This window comes from Lissotriton vulgaris, unplaced genomic scaffold (assembly GCF_964263255.1).
Source record: "Lissotriton vulgaris unplaced genomic scaffold, aLisVul1.2 SCAFFOLD_215, whole genome shotgun sequence".
Lineage (NCBI taxonomy): Eukaryota > Metazoa > Chordata > Amphibia > Caudata > Salamandridae > Lissotriton > Lissotriton vulgaris.
In genome coordinates this window covers 152,127-170,982 of record NW_028245930.1, presented here as the reverse complement: position 1 = coordinate 170,982, position 18,856 = coordinate 152,127, and positions in this window count along the sequence as shown.

Below are 18,856 nucleotides of genomic sequence, written 5' to 3'. Positions count from 1 at the left end.
GGTGAGAATGACTCCTGGGCACACCCTAACAATCGGGGTAAAAGTTCCTGTGGCCAACCTTACCCACTTTGGGCACTTTCAAGATGGCAAAAGTCTTCAGACATACTAACCATGGGCTTTGAGGGCTAGGGGTGTTTGTGGGGGTGTATTATGGTAATCCCAGTGTCTTCCCACATCTAACACTAAAATCCAGTTTGGCACAGCCACGGTATCCCCAATAAACCATAAGATAGAAGCCACATAGAAGAAAGCATATGCTTCCAGCGACCTGACAGTGTACCACACATGAATCATCGTACATCCTATTTCCCTTCCTTTCAAGCAAGTACCTCAGTGGTACATGTTAAAACCCAGAAACAAAAGCCTGGTAGAACAAAAGTAGGATTTTCCAGCAACCAGACAGTGATTACAAAGAATTGTTTCAGCATCCAGTTCCCATTCCCTTAATTTGCATCCCCAATGTTGCATGTAATAATCCAGAAAAAGAAGTCTTGTAAAACAAGAGTAGGGGTTTCCAGTAATCAGACAGTAGATACACAAGAAGTGTGTTGGCATCCTGTTTCCCTTCTTTTTCAATGTGCCTCCTGAATATGCAAACCCAACAGACCAGTCAAGCAGGATTTCACAGTCAAGCCTATTTGATAATGTAATGTAAAAATGATGTTCCCATCCCCTACCCTGCATATACTACAATGTTTAAAGTAGTAATTCCTTCTCCTTCATGTCAGCCTATTGTTTGCTACTGGAAAGCATTTCACACTTTTTTTCATGCTCGTTCAAATGCTAATTACTTGGTGTCAGACTTGAGAGAGCAAATGCAAATTTAGCTTCTAGAAAATTCAGGAAGAGAAAATGTAACTTTCTAAGGGTTACTTTTCCTCTATATTTATTAACAAAATGATTTAAGCATTGTATTGGACTTTTAATAACTATTACAAATAGTTGCTTAAATATTTTTCTAGTTAGTCCTATTCCTGAGAAACAGTATTAGGATTTTTCATCTATACTCTTCTTTACTACATAAGACAGCTAGGCCTGCCACAGTGCAAAATATGTTTTGGATGTGAGTCACTGTAAGAACATGTTAACATTAAATTTCCACATGTCCTACTTTTAAATACCATGCACCCTGCTGGTTGGATCTAAGGCATACATAGAGGTGACTAATTAATATTTAAAAGGTAGCTTTTGTCAAAAAATGCTTATTTTGGTAGGTCAAATTGCAGTTTTTACACTGCTAGAGTTAGGCTACACAGGGCAGGTCCTAAGCGATGTGTGCACTACCGCTGCATTGGATGACACAATAGGTGCTGCAGTCCACTAGTGGTATTTAACTTTCTGGGCCTAGGAATACCTTGACCATGTACTAGGGACTCATAGGCATGTTAAATATACCAATTAGGAGCATGCCCATTCGACCATGCTTAAAGGGGGAGCAGACGTACTTTACCACAGGCTAGCAGAGGCAAAGTGCACAGAGATCTACCAGCAAAAATATAGGGTCCAGCAAAAGAAAAAAAAGGTGATTGGGCACGTGTGAAGCATGCGCAAGGCCATTATGATTACGAAATAGCCCTCTGACTCAAGCCTGCTCCTGCCTAGCAATGTTCCCTTGTATTCCCCATACAATTCAACTTCATTCCATTATTTCCTGTCCACCTCTCGCATTTTAAAAACATTATTATTAACTTTTAGTGAAGTTTCCATGCAATATTCTTTTTTCATTGTTGTTGTCCTATCTGCTTTGTGTTTTTGTCACCCCCACAGTGATAGCAGAAGATGGCACTGGGCCACAGGAGGCCCAGGAAATCCCCATGGTTAGTGTGAGGGCATTTTTGTTTCAGACGAAAATGTGGCTCTCCTGTTTTTTTTTTGGGTGGAGCACCACCTCTCCCTCATGTTGGCAGTAAGCTGGAGGCCTGGCAACAGGTACAGACTTGCAATGTCAACACTCCACTGGAGGAGTATGCCGTGCAGCATGTGCCACCACACCAGAGTTCACCACACCCAGCAGCAGGTCATGTACCACTGGGATGACATTAAAGACCTGGAACAGGACCTTTTGGACAAACAACATGAAGATCCTTCTAGCTTGGGACTGGAACATCTCTAGCATACAAAATAGATTTGAAGCGTGTTTGTCAGCGGTGTTTCAGTGGATGTGCCAGAGCAATCTCCAGTGCAACACAAGTAAGACAGAGGTACTGGTTTTGGATCTCCCCCTGTGGGGTGGTGAAGCCTGGCCTAGTTCTGCTCCATCTCCTCCGAACCCTGCCACAGTGGTTCGGAATCTCAGAGTGAAGCTTGATAAAACCTGTCCTTTAAACCACAGGTGGAGAGTGTTGTTGGGACCTGTTTCAGCCTTCTCCGGTTTCTGAGGAAGGTCTTGTTTCTGCTCCCTGCCAGAAGATGGTTGCCCTTGCCCTCATAACATCTAGGCTGGACTATGCCAATGCATTACACTGGGGTCTCCCTCTGTACCATCTTAAGAAACTCGAGTTGGTGCAGAACGCCCAGCTCCTGCTTAACATCCCAAAAAGCATATCTGTTCAGGTCCACCTTAAGGAGTTGCATTGACAAGCGTGACGTTCCAGGGACTTGTGCCATCTCAAAGAGCTTTCAATGGCCTGGGGCCCAAATATAAAACTAAGAGACTTCCCCACTATCAACAGTCCAGAACTCTCTGCTCTGTTGACGCATTGCTGGTAGTGATGCCAATTAAAAGAAAGAGATGGGGAGGAACCTCCTTTTTTGTGTTGTCCTCTGCGGGCTGGATACTCTTTCCCTGCACCTTTTTAGCATTAAGGATGTGGGTGCGTTTAAATGTGGCTTGAAAATTAGGCTATTTAACTGTGCCTTTTAGCTTTTGCTCCTCTCTTGTGAGAGCAGCAGTTCATGAACCTGAGCGCCAGGACACTCTCTAGAGTCAATGGATTTGATTTGATTTGATGTTCGGCGTCCAGGTGTAACACAGACAGGAAATTGATGTTTACAATTAATTGATGTTATATTTATTATGTGGCAGGAGACTTTATTGACATCCCAGGTAAATTTGTTTATGCAATTTTTTTGATAGAGGATTAGTAGGGGCCAACAAATCATGGGCGGGGTTTATAGGAAAACTGAACAGCAATACCGCAAAAGCTGCTGAATGAATTACACCAAATTTGGCAGAAAGCTAGATCTTGGTCTGGAAAGTGTGCTTTTTGTAATTTAATGTAAATTTGTTCAGTAGGTTTTGAGAAATTATGGCCCAAAATCTTTGTATATTTCATGGCGTAAAGGATCCAATGAGCCGACAAAGCTCAAGATGAGACCTCGTTGGTTACAACCAAATCAACAAAGGTGTGGCAGCAGCCATCGTAGAACTTGGGGACTGAGTTCCTAGTCCTGAAAAAACGGATCAAAAAGGATATAAAGGGGCAGGGTAGAAATACACTAGTGGGGGTCCCCAGAGAGAATCTGTTGTACATTTGTTTTATATAAGCATAGGCAATAAAGAAATATGCAGGGGTGGGCCAAGGCCCATTGGGGGTGGTGCATATCAGCTAATGGGGGGTAGGTATAGTTCCCCTCCATGAGGCTTTCTGAGGCCCTTGGGACCCCATTCCCTGGGGTCAAATTAAATTAAGAGGAGGGGGAACTCGTCTCCCCTCCCCAAACCTATGCAATGTCCAAGGAACTTTAGCCCCCAGGGCGAATTAAATTAAGTAGAGGGGAGCAAAACTTTCCTCCCCGAGCCTCTTTGAAGCCGGAGAGACCCCTTCTCCTGGGACAGAATTACATTAGGAGGAGGGTGGTGCAAAGCCCCCTTCCCAGAGCCTCTGCAAGGCCCGTGGACCCCATTCACAGGGCCATCTTTAAAATAATTAGGTAGGGGTGTGCGCCCCTCCACGACTATCTATGAGGCCCCTGGGACCCCATCCTCTGAGCCATCTTTAAATCAAAGGGGATACGGGCATGCACCCCCCACCCGTGATACCCCGGGGACCCCATCCCCCATGGCCCATAAACTCAAATGGGGTAGGGGGTGCACGTCCCCCTACTGAGCCTTTCTATGCCACCGAGGATCCCATCCACAGGGCCATCTCTGTTGTGGTGTCCAGCGGCCCCCAACCCACTGAACAATGTTGATTCCCTGCCATCGAGATAACAGACAGGTAACACTAACGTGCTCCACTCTGCATGAGCAGAAAGCTGCTACCTCCATTTGGGAGCACAAAAGTTTTCCAGGGCCGGTGATCTTGTAGGAAGAAGAAACACAGAAATGCTCCCGTCCAGCAAGAGCAAAAGAAAACTGCTCTGGCGGGTGGAAGCGATGCAGACTTCTGCTGCACCTGGCAATGGTGCAAGCTGGTGAGCCAGTGGGGGCCTTGGGGTTCCCCCTGCTTTCGCTAACAACACCAAATATGGCCAGCGCTGTGGGGTGCCCCGCATTGGCACCGGGGAACTCCAGATTGACAAAAAAGTGTAAAGAAGAACATTCTGTGTGGTCCCATCAATAGGGCTGTTTGCAGTGATTCGGTGGGGTTGCGGGGGCTTTGGGTCTCACCATCAGCCCCACACTGAAGATTACATCTTTGGGTGTTCTGGGTGGGGACAGGGACACCCTCAAAATCTTTTTTTTTTTAAAGAAGAAAGTGAATAATAAATGAGCAAGGATCACCTCATTATGCCCTAGGGCTTAATGGAACTATACATTTTCTAGCTAGTGGTGCCCCTGGAAGAGGCAGGGGCACCACAAATTAGTTTTTAGTGGTGTGGGGGGCTGCAGGGAATGCAGCAGCACACCAGCAACATTAAATAAATATAATAGTTTTTTAAAAAGCACTCCAGGCTTGAGCTGTATGCTCTTTCTTTCTGTAGTGCGGCGCCATCAAGTGGTTGGTTATTTGGTGCCCTTTGTGCCTTGAAAAATGTTTAAAGAAAGACTCAAAGATACGTTAATGTTTTTTTTTAAAAAAAGGCTTTATTCAAAGTACATTATGGCAATCAGATTTACATTACAATGTGTGAATTTAGGAAATATACATTTGGTTATAGTTACTCGTGACTTTACGACAAAACCAGTATGTCTGCCTTACTTAAGATGATACCCTTTATATTTGTACAGATAGTTAGCTGTGATCGCAATTCACTGCCTTTGGTCAGGCCTTGCACCCAACATCCCACTGTGTGGACAGGCCCTGTGCCCAAACCAACGAAGGATGTGCGCAGCTTGGGGTTGGCTATCAGCAGGGGCTTGGATGTACAGCAGAAGACCACAGCCCATGACCAGCCCCCTGCTGTGCTGTGTATCGGGTTGGGCTCCAGCAGTGGGTAGGGCACCCAACCCCACACTGCACATGGCCAACAGCCGCGTGCAGCAGGGAGTTTGGCACCAGCGGAGGTTGGGCGGAGGGCTGCGCACAGCGATGGACACCTTACTTTAGGGCAGGGGTACTCATAGTACGGCCCGCAGGCCGTCAGCGGCACGGCAAGCCTTAAAGCCGGCCCGCGGACCGTGCAGACAATTTTTACCCATGTTAAAAAAAAAAAATTACGTTTGTCTGAAAGCACTGCGCGCCGAGACTTTGCTGCTCTGTGGGGGCCCGGGCATTCCAGTGATAGTCAGAGTGGAGCTGCAGGGGCGCTAAGAGGTGAAATACAAAAGCCTCATTAACATACAAATAGTCTTTTAAAGAGCTGTGAAGTGCTCGAGTCTGGGAGGTAGAGGGAGGGAGACAGAGGGAGGGAGGGAAAGGGAGGGAGACAGAGGGAGAGCGAGGGAGAGTGTGGGAGAGCGAGGGATGGGGGGAAAGGGAGGGTGAGCGAGGGAGGGAAGGAAAGGGAGGCAGACAGAGGGAGAGCGAGGGAGGGAGGTAAAGGGACGCAGACACAGACAGAGGGAGAGTGAGGGAGGGAGGGAAAGGGAGGGAGAGCGAGGGAGAGCGAGGAAGGGAGGGAAAGGGAGGCAGAGAGAGGGAGAGCGAGAGAGGGAGGGATAGGGAGGCAGACACAGACAAAGGGAGAGCGAGGGAGGGAGGGAAAGGGAGGCAGACAGAGGGAGAGCGAGGGAGGGAGGGAGGAAAAGGAAGGCAGACAGAGGGAGAGCGAGGGAGGTAGGGAAAGGGAGACAGACAGAGGGAGACCGAGGGAGGGAGGGAAAGGAAGGGAGAGCTAGGGAGAGACGGAAAGGGAGGCAGACACAGACCGAGGGAGAGCGAAAAAGGGAAAGGGAGGGAGAGGGAGGGAGAGCGAGGGAGGGAGGAAAAGAGAGGCAGGCAGAGGGAGAGCGAGGGAGGGAGGGAAAGGGAGGCAGACACAGACAGAGGGAGAGCAAGGGAGGGAAGGAAAGGGAGGGAGAGGGAGAGCGGGAGTTATAGTTACTATGACTAGTGAATTTTCGTGGTTTTGTTCATTTAAAATGGTATGTTATACTGACATTTTCACCTATCTACAAGGTCCCTTTAACCTTTGGTTTCTAAGGATATTTTTTAATGTTTAAGAGGCTTTATTTGAAATAAAAACATTTACAAAGAATAAGCCATAAATGTAGCATCTTATATATAAAAATAGCAAAAAGAAAGAAGTCGAGCAATAAACAGAGTAGTAAGCTATTTACATTTTGACGTTATCATAGGGAGGGAGGAGAAAAAGGAACAGAATATAAATCATAACTGAGGATCGAATATTGTTACATGCTGATGGAGAATAAAGAAATGAGGAAAATATCTAAAATACAATTCCAAGATGGAAAAAGAAAAAAGAATGAAAAGAAAAAGGCACAGAAGTACGCAATTTATCGAGGTTGAATATTTTCAGAACGTTTATGAGAAATCAGCAACGTTGCAACCTTATTTAAATAATTAGTTAATGGTGACCAATAAAAATCTCTATTTACCAACATTTTATAAGAGGAGGCAAAAGCGATAGCCAATCAGTGATAATGACGAACATTGTTCCACCAAGACTTAACTGAAAGTTTAGTTGAACATTTCCAATTTAGTGTAATTTGCTGAAAGGCTAAAGCCAAAATAAGGTAAAATACCCCTTTTTCATGTGAAGATAACCCCAATGACTCTGATACATTTCCTTTAAAAAGAATAAGATTAGATATGCACATTAAAAATAATGGATATATGAGACCATATATTCACCCAGAAAGAAGCAACAACAGGGCAGAAAGAAGAGATGCATCAAATCAGCCAAGGGAAAATCACATGACCAACATAACTTATTATTAGTGTGCGAAAATGTAGCTAAGGACAGAGGAGTAAAATACAATCTATGATACAGAAAAAACATAGATTAAGTGGTTGAGCAGACCTAGAAATTTTTAACAATCTTGCCCAGATTCTGTTCCAGAAATTGATGCTTCAAAAACAACCCAAATCCTCCTGCCTGGTCAATTCCAACTTAGTTTTAGAATAGAAAGAGCCTGGGGTGAAAAGATGTTTATAAATCATGGATGCTTTTCGAAGTTAAGTCAATATTTTGAGAAGCAAATCTTCTGTATATGCAGAATCATCTCAAGAGAAGGAATAAAAAAACTTCTAAAATTCTTTCCATAAGGATTAAAAATTTCTGCCAAAACGAGTGTGGACCTTTAAAGGTAGCCTAAAATTGAGGAAAAGAACAAGAATCATACCTTCAAACATATCCTGGACCCAAAATGTCCCCTGAATTCTCCAGGACTTCCAATAAAGAGATCTATTATTAATGGTAATAAGACAGTTGTACCAAAGAGGAAATTGTAGGAAAGAATCTTTAGAGTTTTTTTTTTGATTTTCAAAAACCTTTATTGAATCATTGTACGGTACATCACAACCATATCCCCTCAAATAGTACCCACATCCTCCTGACATAAAAATGCATTGATCCATTACATTGGGTAACATTTCTGCATAGTAACCTAGATTGTCTTGCCATGTGGTCATGGTGAGAACCCAGCATTTGAAGTTGGGAGCCCGCCCCCTTCCTCAACGACAAGCCACGTGATGTTTCGCCAGGAGTAGCCCCATACCTAGGATTTTTTTGTGTGGTGTGTTAATGTCCTGGCATAGTCCTAAGAGAGCTACAAGTGAGCAAGGATCCAGTTGGATCCCCAGCATGGTTGAGAGACCCTCAAATGTTTGCGTCCAGAATGTTGCCACATGGGAGCAATTCCATGCCAGATGCAGGAAGTCCACTCCCTTACCACTGCATCTGACACACCTGTCGTTGTCCCTGAAGTGGAATCTATGCAGTCTGGTCGGGGTGTGATACAATCTGTGCAAAAATGTGATGTGCATGAGATGTAATCTGCTATTACCAGTGATGGCTTCTGTGTGTATACAGCTACGTTCCCACTGTTCATCAGACAATGGAACTTCCAAATCCTTGTCCTATTCTTGCCTGGCTTTAATCGTGTGAGATGCCATTGCTGCCTGTGTGTGTTTGTATGGAAGAGACACAGCATGCCTGGGAGGTTCTGCCTGCAGAAAAACGTGCAAGGGATCCAACGTGGTCGGCTCCTCGGGAAACGCAGGGGTAGCCGCCTTCACACTCTGACGGAGTCGAGTATAGAGGAATGTGTCCATTATTGCTGATGTGTGTGTGGCGAAGAACTGTTCCTTAGTGTGGAATTGCCCTCCAACATATAGATCCCCGAAGTGAAGTATTTAAGGTTCTCGAGCATCTTTCGGTAAATCCCCTCGCATGTGACGTTAAGTAAAGGGTTGCGCATCAAAGTCATCTTAGGAGAGTATAGCATTGGGGATCCCAATTTATGGGCTATTTGCTGCCATGCCACGACAGTGCAATTCACAGTGGAAGGGTCTCGCCCGCATTCCTTCACAAACGTGAAGCGGTAGGCCGCCGGGGGCGACGGAGCCATGTAGCCGTCCTCAACCGCCAGGTGAGGCATATAGGGTGGTGGGTGGAACCAATACACTGCAAAGTGAGCCTGTGCACAGTAGTAATAGAATTCGAAGTTAGGTACATCGTACCCTCCCTGATGATAAGGCAACATCATAGTGCGTAAGTTGAGGCGGCCTGTTTCCCACCCCATATGAGCCTCGTGATTTGTGTCCTGAGTGTACTGAAGAAGAAGCTGCCTGGGTACTATGGTATATTAATAAAGAGGTACAGAAGCTTTAACAACAGTACCATCTTGATCAGCAAAATCCTTCCTGCCATGGATAGGGGTAAGCATAACCATTTAGGGATGGAGTCAGTGATTTTATCCATGGCAGTGCCATAATTTGCTCTCATCAGTGCTTCTCTATCCCTAGTGATGATTATGCCTAGGTACTTTAGATCCTCCGATTCCCAGACCAGTGGCTAGTCTGGCTGATGTGGCTGGGTGTTGTCAGTTAGAGGGAAAACGGTGGACTTTGACCAATTTATTTGTATACCAGATATGACACCGAATTTGGTGATCTCCCTCAGGATGGGGTTCAGATTATCCCGGGGTTTGTGAACATATAATGTCATGTCATCCGCATATAGGGAAATAATCAGCTGTCTGGCTGGGTAGATTAGCGCCTTGTCATTGTGGTGTAGGCACAATATAGCAGCTAAGGGTTCTATGGCTAGGGCAAATAAGATGGGAGATAGGGGGCAACCCTGATGCGTCCCTCTTGAAATGGGAAAAGGGGAGGATCTGGTGCCATTTAAAAGTACCAATGCCACCAGTCGACAGTAAAACAATTGTATCCATTGGAGGAAGGAGGTGGGCATCCCCGCATGACCCAAGACGCCCAGCAGGTAGTCCCATTCCAGGAAATTGAACGCTTTGGTAGCGTCGAGAAAGACCACCACTGCAGTACAGTTGGGGTCTATATCTTGCAAAACTGCGGCTAGGGTTCTGAGGTTGTGTGCCGGGGCCCGACTCGGGATGAACCCTGCCTGGTCAGGTAGCACAAGTCGCTGCATCAGCAAGTTGAGTCTGGTCGCCAGGACTTTAGCAAGTTTTTTCATGTCACAGTTTAATAAAGATAAGGGCTGATACAAGTCGCAGCACATTGGGGATTTCCAAGGTTCAAGTAAGGAGGTGAGCAAGGCCTCGCGCATGGTCTTCGGCAAACATTCCTCTTCACACGCAGCATAGAAGACTTCCCTGAGGATAGGAGCTAATATAGGGGCATATACTTTATAGAATTCTATCGGTAGCCCGTCAGACCCTGGGGCCCGTCCTGATGTCATTTTCATGATAGCATCTGTGAGTTCGTCCAGTTCCAAGTGTAGGTCCAGGAATTTTCGCTGGGTGGCCCCCAGCCACGCCAGGGCAGTATCCTCTAGGTATTCCGTCAGGCCTAGCGGGGCACCTCTCTGGGAAGAGTACAGGTTGCTATAGAAGTCTCTAAATGTATTGAGTTGGTCAGGAAGGTTCCTGTATTTGTTACCCTGTGAATCCTGTTTGGTTGTGACATAGTTGGAAAACTTAGGGGGATTAATCGCGGCCGCCAGAGCTTTCCCCGCCCGGTCTCCCTCACCATATGTGGTTTACCCCGAAATCTGCTCTCCCTAACCGCCAGCTCTTCATATTCTGTCAGCTTGTCGCGCATAGTGGCTTTGAGTGTGTGTCCGTCAGGGTCAGTAGTGATGTCAGTTTCCAGCTGTTTGAGTTTCTTTTCTAATTTCTCATGGTCATTACACAGCGTCTTGAGGATGCCACCCCCTTTGGAAATGCACCACCCCGAGCCATGACCTTAAAAGCTTCCCACACTGTTGTAACACTAGAGACGAATTCCATATTTCATTCAAAGAAGTCTTGTATATCCTGCTCTATTTCTGCCTTGAATATTGTGTCCTGCAGGTGTAAAGGATTGAGGCACCAGCTCCTATATGGGGAGTGTTGTAGTGGGGCCTGTAACTCCACCAAGACAGGCGAGTGGTCGGAGTACGTGAGAGCTACGTGTGTCGCATGTCCCAGCCAGTACGCCATTCCCGCAGATAGGAATACATAATCTAGTCTAGCCCAGGATGTGTGAACCACCAAGTAATGTGTGCCCTCTCGCCCAGTGGGGTGCGCATGCCTCCAATAATCTAATAGGAAATTGTCAGCTATGAGTTCCAGTAGCGTCCTGCTTGAGTTAGTGTAATGTGCTGGGGAGGCCCTGGACCTATCTAGTCGGGGCTGCACTGTTGTATTAAAATTTCCTTCCCACACCACATAGGTAGTGCCTATCTCCTGAATCTTATTCCATAATCGAAGGAGAGTTCGGGGCTCATCAGTGTTGGTGCCGTAGTAGTTGGCAAAAGTCACGTCGTATGAGTGCAGCCTCCCCCAGAGAAGACAATATCATCCTCCTGTATCGTCCTCCTGTATCCGCTTCTGTCCCGGTACAAATGCCACCCCTCTTCTGGCCAAGATCGTTACACAACGGGCGTAAGTAGAATAAGATGCGAAGGAGCGATGTGAAGCCCACCTCGAGGCAAACAGGGGTGAAACCTTGGAGCACAAGTGTGTTTCCTGTAACATTGCAATTGCGATGTGGTGACAATCTAAATATCCTAACACTTGCCTTTTCTTTCTTGGGTTGTTCAGTCCCCGCACATTCCACGACAGTACTTTAATGCTGTGTATGTCATGTGTGCTGTCCACCATTGCAGTAGTGGTCATATCCTATACTCCACCGTACTGTCCCTACCATTAATGCATAGTGAATCGCCATTTGGCACTTGAGGTTCCCCTCCCACCTCCCACAACGGCTCCCCCAACTTGCCGGGTACACAATTCCCTCCCTCCCATTGAACTAGCATAACACAACTCTTACTGTCCCACCTTAACAAGTCTGAATGGGGGTGTGCCCTCATGGGGAATACACCAGAGGTACACAACCTGCCCTCTTCCTTCCATACTTTCACCCACCTTCTGTGCCATCTTACAGCAGACAGTCACAGCAGGAAGGAGACAGATTGCCGGGCTGATTATAGGAAAAATGTAGTGAACAGTTGCATACATCACCCTCGTGGGTCAGTCCTTCAAAAGCAGAGTGTCCGGGAGAACCACAGGTGTTTCAGAGATAGCAGATTCATCAGCCTGGGTCCGATTGGGGAGAGTGAGACCTAGAGCGATCCCCCGCCCCAGATCCCGCTGATGTAGCCTTTCGGTGGCGCTTGGGATATTCCTCAACCTGCTGCGGGTTCTGGAAATAGTGCTGCTTCCCATGATGACCTTCAATTTCGCCGGATACAGCATGGCATAGGGGATTTCCTGCACTTGAAGCTTCTTCTTGACTGCGGAAAACTTTCATCTGGCGTCTTGCACTGATTGCTTGAAATTGGGGAAGAACGCCAATATTGTGTTTTCGTAGTGTACTTGCTTCCTTTCACTGGCCCTGCGTAGGACTGCATCTCTATTCTGATAGTTCAGAAATCTGGTTATCACAGGCCGCGGTGCCACCCCTGGAGGAGGGTGAGCCGCCAGGGATCAATGCGCCCATTCTACAGTGAGGTGTGCTGAGAAGGATTCCCTACCGAATAATTCCACCACTGATTTCTCAATGAAGTCCTCCATACGGCCCACATTGGTGGATTCCGCAAGGCCTAGTATGCGCACATTGTTCCTTCTGGAGCGCGCCTCCAAATCCTCGTTTTTCTCGGCTATAATTCGGAGCAGCTTATCCATGTGTGTAAGTTGACCTTTACTGGTAGTGGCGCCATCCTCCTGGTCTGACACTCTAGTCTCGACTTCCTTGATACGTTGCTCATGCTGATCTCATTTGTTAACCACTGCCTCCATTCGTAAGTTCATTGTCTCCATTTTGGTGTCTATGGACGTGATACTTTGCTTCATGCCGAGCAGGAGCGCCTTCCAGTCTTCCTCCGCCCCCCCTGTGGCGTTAGAGTCCGCATGTTCCACTGATTGCCATCTGGGCACTTTGCACGTTTCGAATGGGATCTTTGACTGTTTGGCCTCTGTGCGCCCCATTTTGTCATTCCACTGGCTGGGTTACAGTAAAGAATAGGCCCTTCAGGGCAGAGGGAGCAGGGCACTACAGTGTTCAATTGGCTCTCAGTGGCACACAAACTAATACTGAATAGCAGTATACTGTGCAGGGCAGGCTATGCTGGTGGCTGTGTCTGCCAGTAGGAGTCCCCTCGTTGTGCCTGGAGCACACAGTAAAGTATATTCCCGTGGGCCAGGAGCATTTGTTACCCCCTAGCACCTGCCAGTTGTGACCACGCTGGAGTGAGGAACACGGGCCCGCACTTGTAGTAGAGTGGTACAGTAAGGTACGTGGGCACCGAGGAATAACAGGGGCCAGGCCCCTAAGCAATGGGAGTCAAGATGCTATGGGACCCAAATGCGGGGGCCCTTGCTGCAGCCACATATCATAGTACCTTATCTTCCTCTGGGCCGCGCACCACTAGCAGTAGGCAGCGTCCATCCGCCCCTCACTGTTCGATGGGGTTCAGGGTTCCAGCCGATAAGTCCCGATGTGATGGCGTTGGGGCCCCGTGTGCTGTCCCACTTAAGAATCAATGCAGGTGAATGAGAGGTCGGGCCGGGCACGATCCCATTCAGTTGCGAAGATGGCGGGCTCCCTCTTTGGCCGTGTGTGCCTCGTCAATTTAAAATGGCGGTTGTTACCCTCCTAGGCTGCCCCAGGATCTTACAAGGAGCTCTGGGCAGGGGGCGAGATAACACGACCCGGCCCACATCGGCAAGGCACACAATCCGTAATCGGGCCCCGGTTCAGGGCTCCGCCAGTATCGGGCTTGTCGCCTCCACCCACCGCTTCAATGTCCTTCTGCAGCAGCTCGGCCCAGGTTTCCACGCCTCACCGGGTTGTCACCAAATTTCTCGCAGGGTTGCAGGCCACCGCCAGCAAAAAGCTCTGACAACCGGGGTTGGGGGGCCACGCCTCTGTGCGCAGCTCCTCACCTCACGCTCCACAGTCTGGGTTCGTGGGGAGTGGCGGAGCACTCCCGCAGCTGGCCGCCACACGGAGCTCCACCTCCCACTGCAATTGTGGCCTCAGTCTTTCCTAGTTGTCACGGCCGTGTTTGTGTCTCCGCGCCAGTTCCCCTCTGTCTGAATAATGGCAGTCCGCTCAGCAGCAATTTGGCAGTTAAGGGGCACAAAAAAGGTATCCCCGGAATCAGCAGGGTCTCAGGCATCCCACGTTGAAGTCAGATCTTCACATACAGAGCTGAGGATGGGGTTGAAGGATGACTTTCTGCCCGGCTGGGCTGGAGCCTCAAAGGTGCACGGCCATCTTGGTTGTGCCGCACCTAGCGCCCCCCAAATCTCTAGAGTTGATCTTTGACTGACAATGAGGTCTTAACAAGGAGCACTGAAGAGACATGATATTTGCTTTTGCAGGCAGTAAAAGCAAGAATGTTTTTAACAGAATAGGGTGCAAGTAAAGATCGTTCAACGATAACCCATAAGGGTGTGTAAGGGGAGAGGTCTGTAGCAAGCCATTTAGATGCCTGTTTAAGACAAAAGGCCATATGATAAAGTTGAAAATTAGGAAAGTTAACTGCTCCTTTAGATTTTGGCTTCCTAAGATGTGATAGGGAGATGCTAGCTTTCGTATTATTCCATGAAAGCTTAGATAGAAGGGAGTCACATTTTTTAAATCAAATGGACAGAATATGAATGGGTATCATAGAAAGAATACACAACAAATTAGGAGTAATCATCATTTTAATGGAATCAAGACGTCTCCACCATGAGAGAAAAAAAGGATTCTATGATGAAAGGCGTTACGATCAAGCCCTTCCTTCATATTAATTTTAACTAGATCCAATATGGAGTTATTAAAACAAATGCCTAATTTTTTTTTTAGAACTATTCTACTGGAATCCAATCAAATCAAAATGTTGCTTGAGACAAAATTTGTTGATGGGATCAATTTCTGTCTTAACCGAATTGATTCTGTAACCGGAAACCAGAAAAAAGTCAGAGATCGCTCGCAATAAGGGAGGAATAGAAATTTCAGGGTTTGATATAAAAAGTAGAATATAATTTGCATATGCGAATAGTTTCAAATGTTGATCGCCATAAAGAAATCCAGAAACAGAGGTATTATGGTGGATACAAAACAAAAAGGGTTCAATAGATAAAATGAACAAAAGGGGGGATAAGGGACATCCTTGACGCACACCACGCTGTAATGGAAAGAACTTAGAGATAAGATTGTTAATTAAGACAAAAGCTCTAGGGGCTGTATAAAACAAAGAAATAAAGGAAATAAATTGATGCCAATGAAGGACTTTAAATCAGAAGGACCAGTCCACTATATCAAATGCCTTCTCCACGTTGATAGAAACTGCAGCTAAAGAATAAGAGAGAGTGGAAGCCTTGCTCAAAACATTAAATAGTATACGAGAATAATCAGAGGTTAATCTGCCTTTAACGAAGCCACATTGTGCTGGCCTGATTAGAGCCGGTAAGAGAGGTTCAGGATGTAAAGCAAGCATTTAGGCAAAGATTTTGTAATCAACATATATAAGGGATATAGAGCAGTAGTTCTTACATTGCTTAGGATCACGACCTTCTTTATGTATTAGGCATATTGTAGCTTCTAATAAAGTAGTGGGTTTGAGAAGTGTAAAAAGAATTCAACTGTAAACCTATTCGATCCCAGGGTTTTCTCTTTTTAAGACAACTTAAAGATTTAGACCGCTCCAGAATCGATAAATCGAGAAATCAGACTCTAGAGCTGCAAAATCAAGATTCCCATGCAAAGGAGGGAAGCTATGACTAAGATAGGTATCAATAAGAGAGATAGATGCAGGGGATTCTGGAGTATATAGAGTTTTATAAAAAATGTCATAAATGCATTTAAGATGTCTTGATCTTTAAAAAGATGCTTTCCTTATAATGACTGAATGGAATCTATTAACACAGGCTCTTTCCGAGATTTGAGGTAATTAGCCAAATGTTTGCCTACTTTATTCCACGCACCATAGTAATGAGCACTACTACGTAGGAGAATAGATGAGGCATAGTCAGTAGTTAATTTATTCAAATCCAGCTTCACACGAATCAGCTCTTGTAAAGTAGAGTCAGATGAGGAAGCATAAAATGGATGTTCTAGACGTTCAATGTTGGCCAGTAGATTTTTATGTTGATTAGGGACTGTTTTTTTCCTGGAAACAAAGGGCTAGATATAGGTAAATAGTATTTACCGATCCAAAATACCGAATTTTACCGATTCTGTATTTTCTAATCGGTAAATGCTATGTAGCTAAAAATTCGGTAAAAATTACCGAATCGTTAACATTCGGTATTTACCGAATCAGCATTTACCGATTCGGTAATTGCCATTCATTCCTATGGGACTGGAGGCCCATAGGAATGAATGTCAATTACTGGATCGGTAAATACCGATTCGGTAAAATAGGGAAAGAGTCAAGGGTGGCAGGGTGTCACATTGGCACTCTGTTGCACCCCTGAATAGTGCTTGTGTGCACATGTCGCACACATACATGCCCTAAGGGCATGTATGTCTGCCACATGGCACTGGTGTAAATGCACAGATTTGAATTTACAGAGGTATTTGTTATTTACCACCAACTAATAGTTGGTAGTAAATAACAAATCCTTAAAGCACAGAAGCACTCTTCAAAGTGCTTCCTACATGTCATTTACAGATTCAGTAAATACCGAATCGGTAAATGATGATTCGGTAAATACCGAATCGGTAAATACCGATTCGGTATTTACCGAATCTGTAAATTGGCCACCTACATCAGAAAAGCCTATTACCGGTCGGTAACAGACGAAATTCGTTAATTTCGGCTGTTTCCAACCGGTAATAGCCTTCCTACATCTGGCCCAAAATCTATAATGAAGTCACGGACAGTAGCCTTAAATGCATCCCATATCAGTGTAGGGGAATCATTTGGATCCGCATTTAAGGAAAAATTGTCCTCAGCAAAGGAAATAAAAGAGGAGGAAAAAACCGGATCCAGCAAGAAAGAATTATTAAACCTCCACCTAGGAGACCTGGGCTGCAAATGGAGCAAATCAAAATCAGCAACAACCGGAGCATAATCAGAAATTACAATAGGTTCAATTCAAGAGGAGTTGAGATTTTGAGATAAAGACTTAGAAAGAAAAATGTAATCTAACCGAGTCAAGGAGCCATGAGTAGGGGAGAAAAAAGAAAATTCTGTTACATCTGAGTTACACAATCTCCAACATCTACAAGCTGTCTGAGAAATTGTGTTATGGAATTGTTTGTGAGCTTTATGAGGGATAAAGCGAATTTGGGATTGGCGATCAATAAATAGGTCAATAATCGGGTTGCAATCCCCTACCAGAATAAAAAATTCATCTTTAGATACTTTTTTTGTTATATTAGGCAAAAGGAATAATCTAGTGGAGTCGGACTATATACATTAAATATAATCAAAGATATATTATTGACAAGTAACTTAACTACTATTCATCTGCCCTCCAAATCCATGTCTTTGAGAAACAACAGATCAATTTAACTTGTTGTGACATAAGATGATTACACAAATGTTCTTAGTAGATGTAGGAGATACTAAGATTAAACCAACCCAATTCTGTTTGAGCTTCAAAGCCTCTGTCTTCGTCAAATGGGTTTCTAGCAAAATAACTAAATCTGGATTATAGGAGGCTAAATGAGATAAAATTATCTGCCTCTTTATAGGGTTAATAAAACCTTTCACATTCCAAGATATAACTCTGAATGTAGAAAAATAGAACCAGATAAGAAGCAACACGATCAACAGTAATAAACAAAGGGGAATTAAACATTGAAAGAGAGAGAGTATAGGAAAAAGGAAGGAGAAAGAACAGTGAGAAGAAAGGCGGTACAGAAGAAGAAATAGGAAATAGGTGATACGCTGAGAGAGGACAGTACATATCAACAATTTCCAAGGTATGTATCTTCAAATAAAAAACTGACGACTCTAATACATACCTTCAAGTGGGAATACAAAGAAAAAATATGAGAAGGGGTGACACAAAATGAAGACGACACATCCAACAAGGGAGAAAGCACTACAGCGAGATGCCATGTAGTGTAGTTCCTATTTTCCCTATAGGCCCTGCGCATTGGAATAACATAAACAGCAGTGTAGACGTAGAAGTGCGGTCTTCTCGGTCTCTACTGACTATGTTAAACTCAGAGGTCACTGGAAACTTTCTTGACTGAATAGGAAGCGATCAGCTTCCCTGGCTCAGACAAGAAGGGATTCAGTTTTCCAACAACCGCATAAACATGACAACTTTGCTCCTCAGAATAAGAGTCAATCTCTAGAGTCGTGTGAAACAATAGACAGCTATTTCACTCAGTCAGTTCTGCAAAATTACTTTCACCTGGATGCAGAGAATAGAGAGACGGGCGTTTTCAATAAAAGGTATTATTTATTGAACAGTCTTTCTTCTCATGCAAGAGAAATGAATTGCCACAATTGCAAGACTTGTTATTATAAAAAGTGCGTACAGTAAAAGGAGTATTGCGAAATAATACTGTAAAAGCATTGATATGGTTTCTTAGCCATATGATAGTTAAAATGAGTAAAATATATACATTCATATATACATGTGGCTAACGTGCTCAACTGGTGCTTCTAACTACGCCTACCCCAGTGTACCTGACCTAAGCCTAATACTTGGGAGGGAGTAAGTAAGTAGCCATTTGGTTGGTTGGTTGGTTGATTGCTTTATTTCGATATGCATATATCATAAAAGCATTACAAAAATATAAAACAGCACATCGTAAAAAGACTGTACATTTTAAAAATAGAAAGATAAAAACAGCAGTTAATCAGAATAAATTAGATAAAAAAGAATTAAATTGATATAGACAGTCTTTTTAGTCGGATCAACCAGGCCCATTTTAAAAATTTAGATACGGCACAGACAATGGGAGGGGATGTATCGGTTAATAAAATTCGG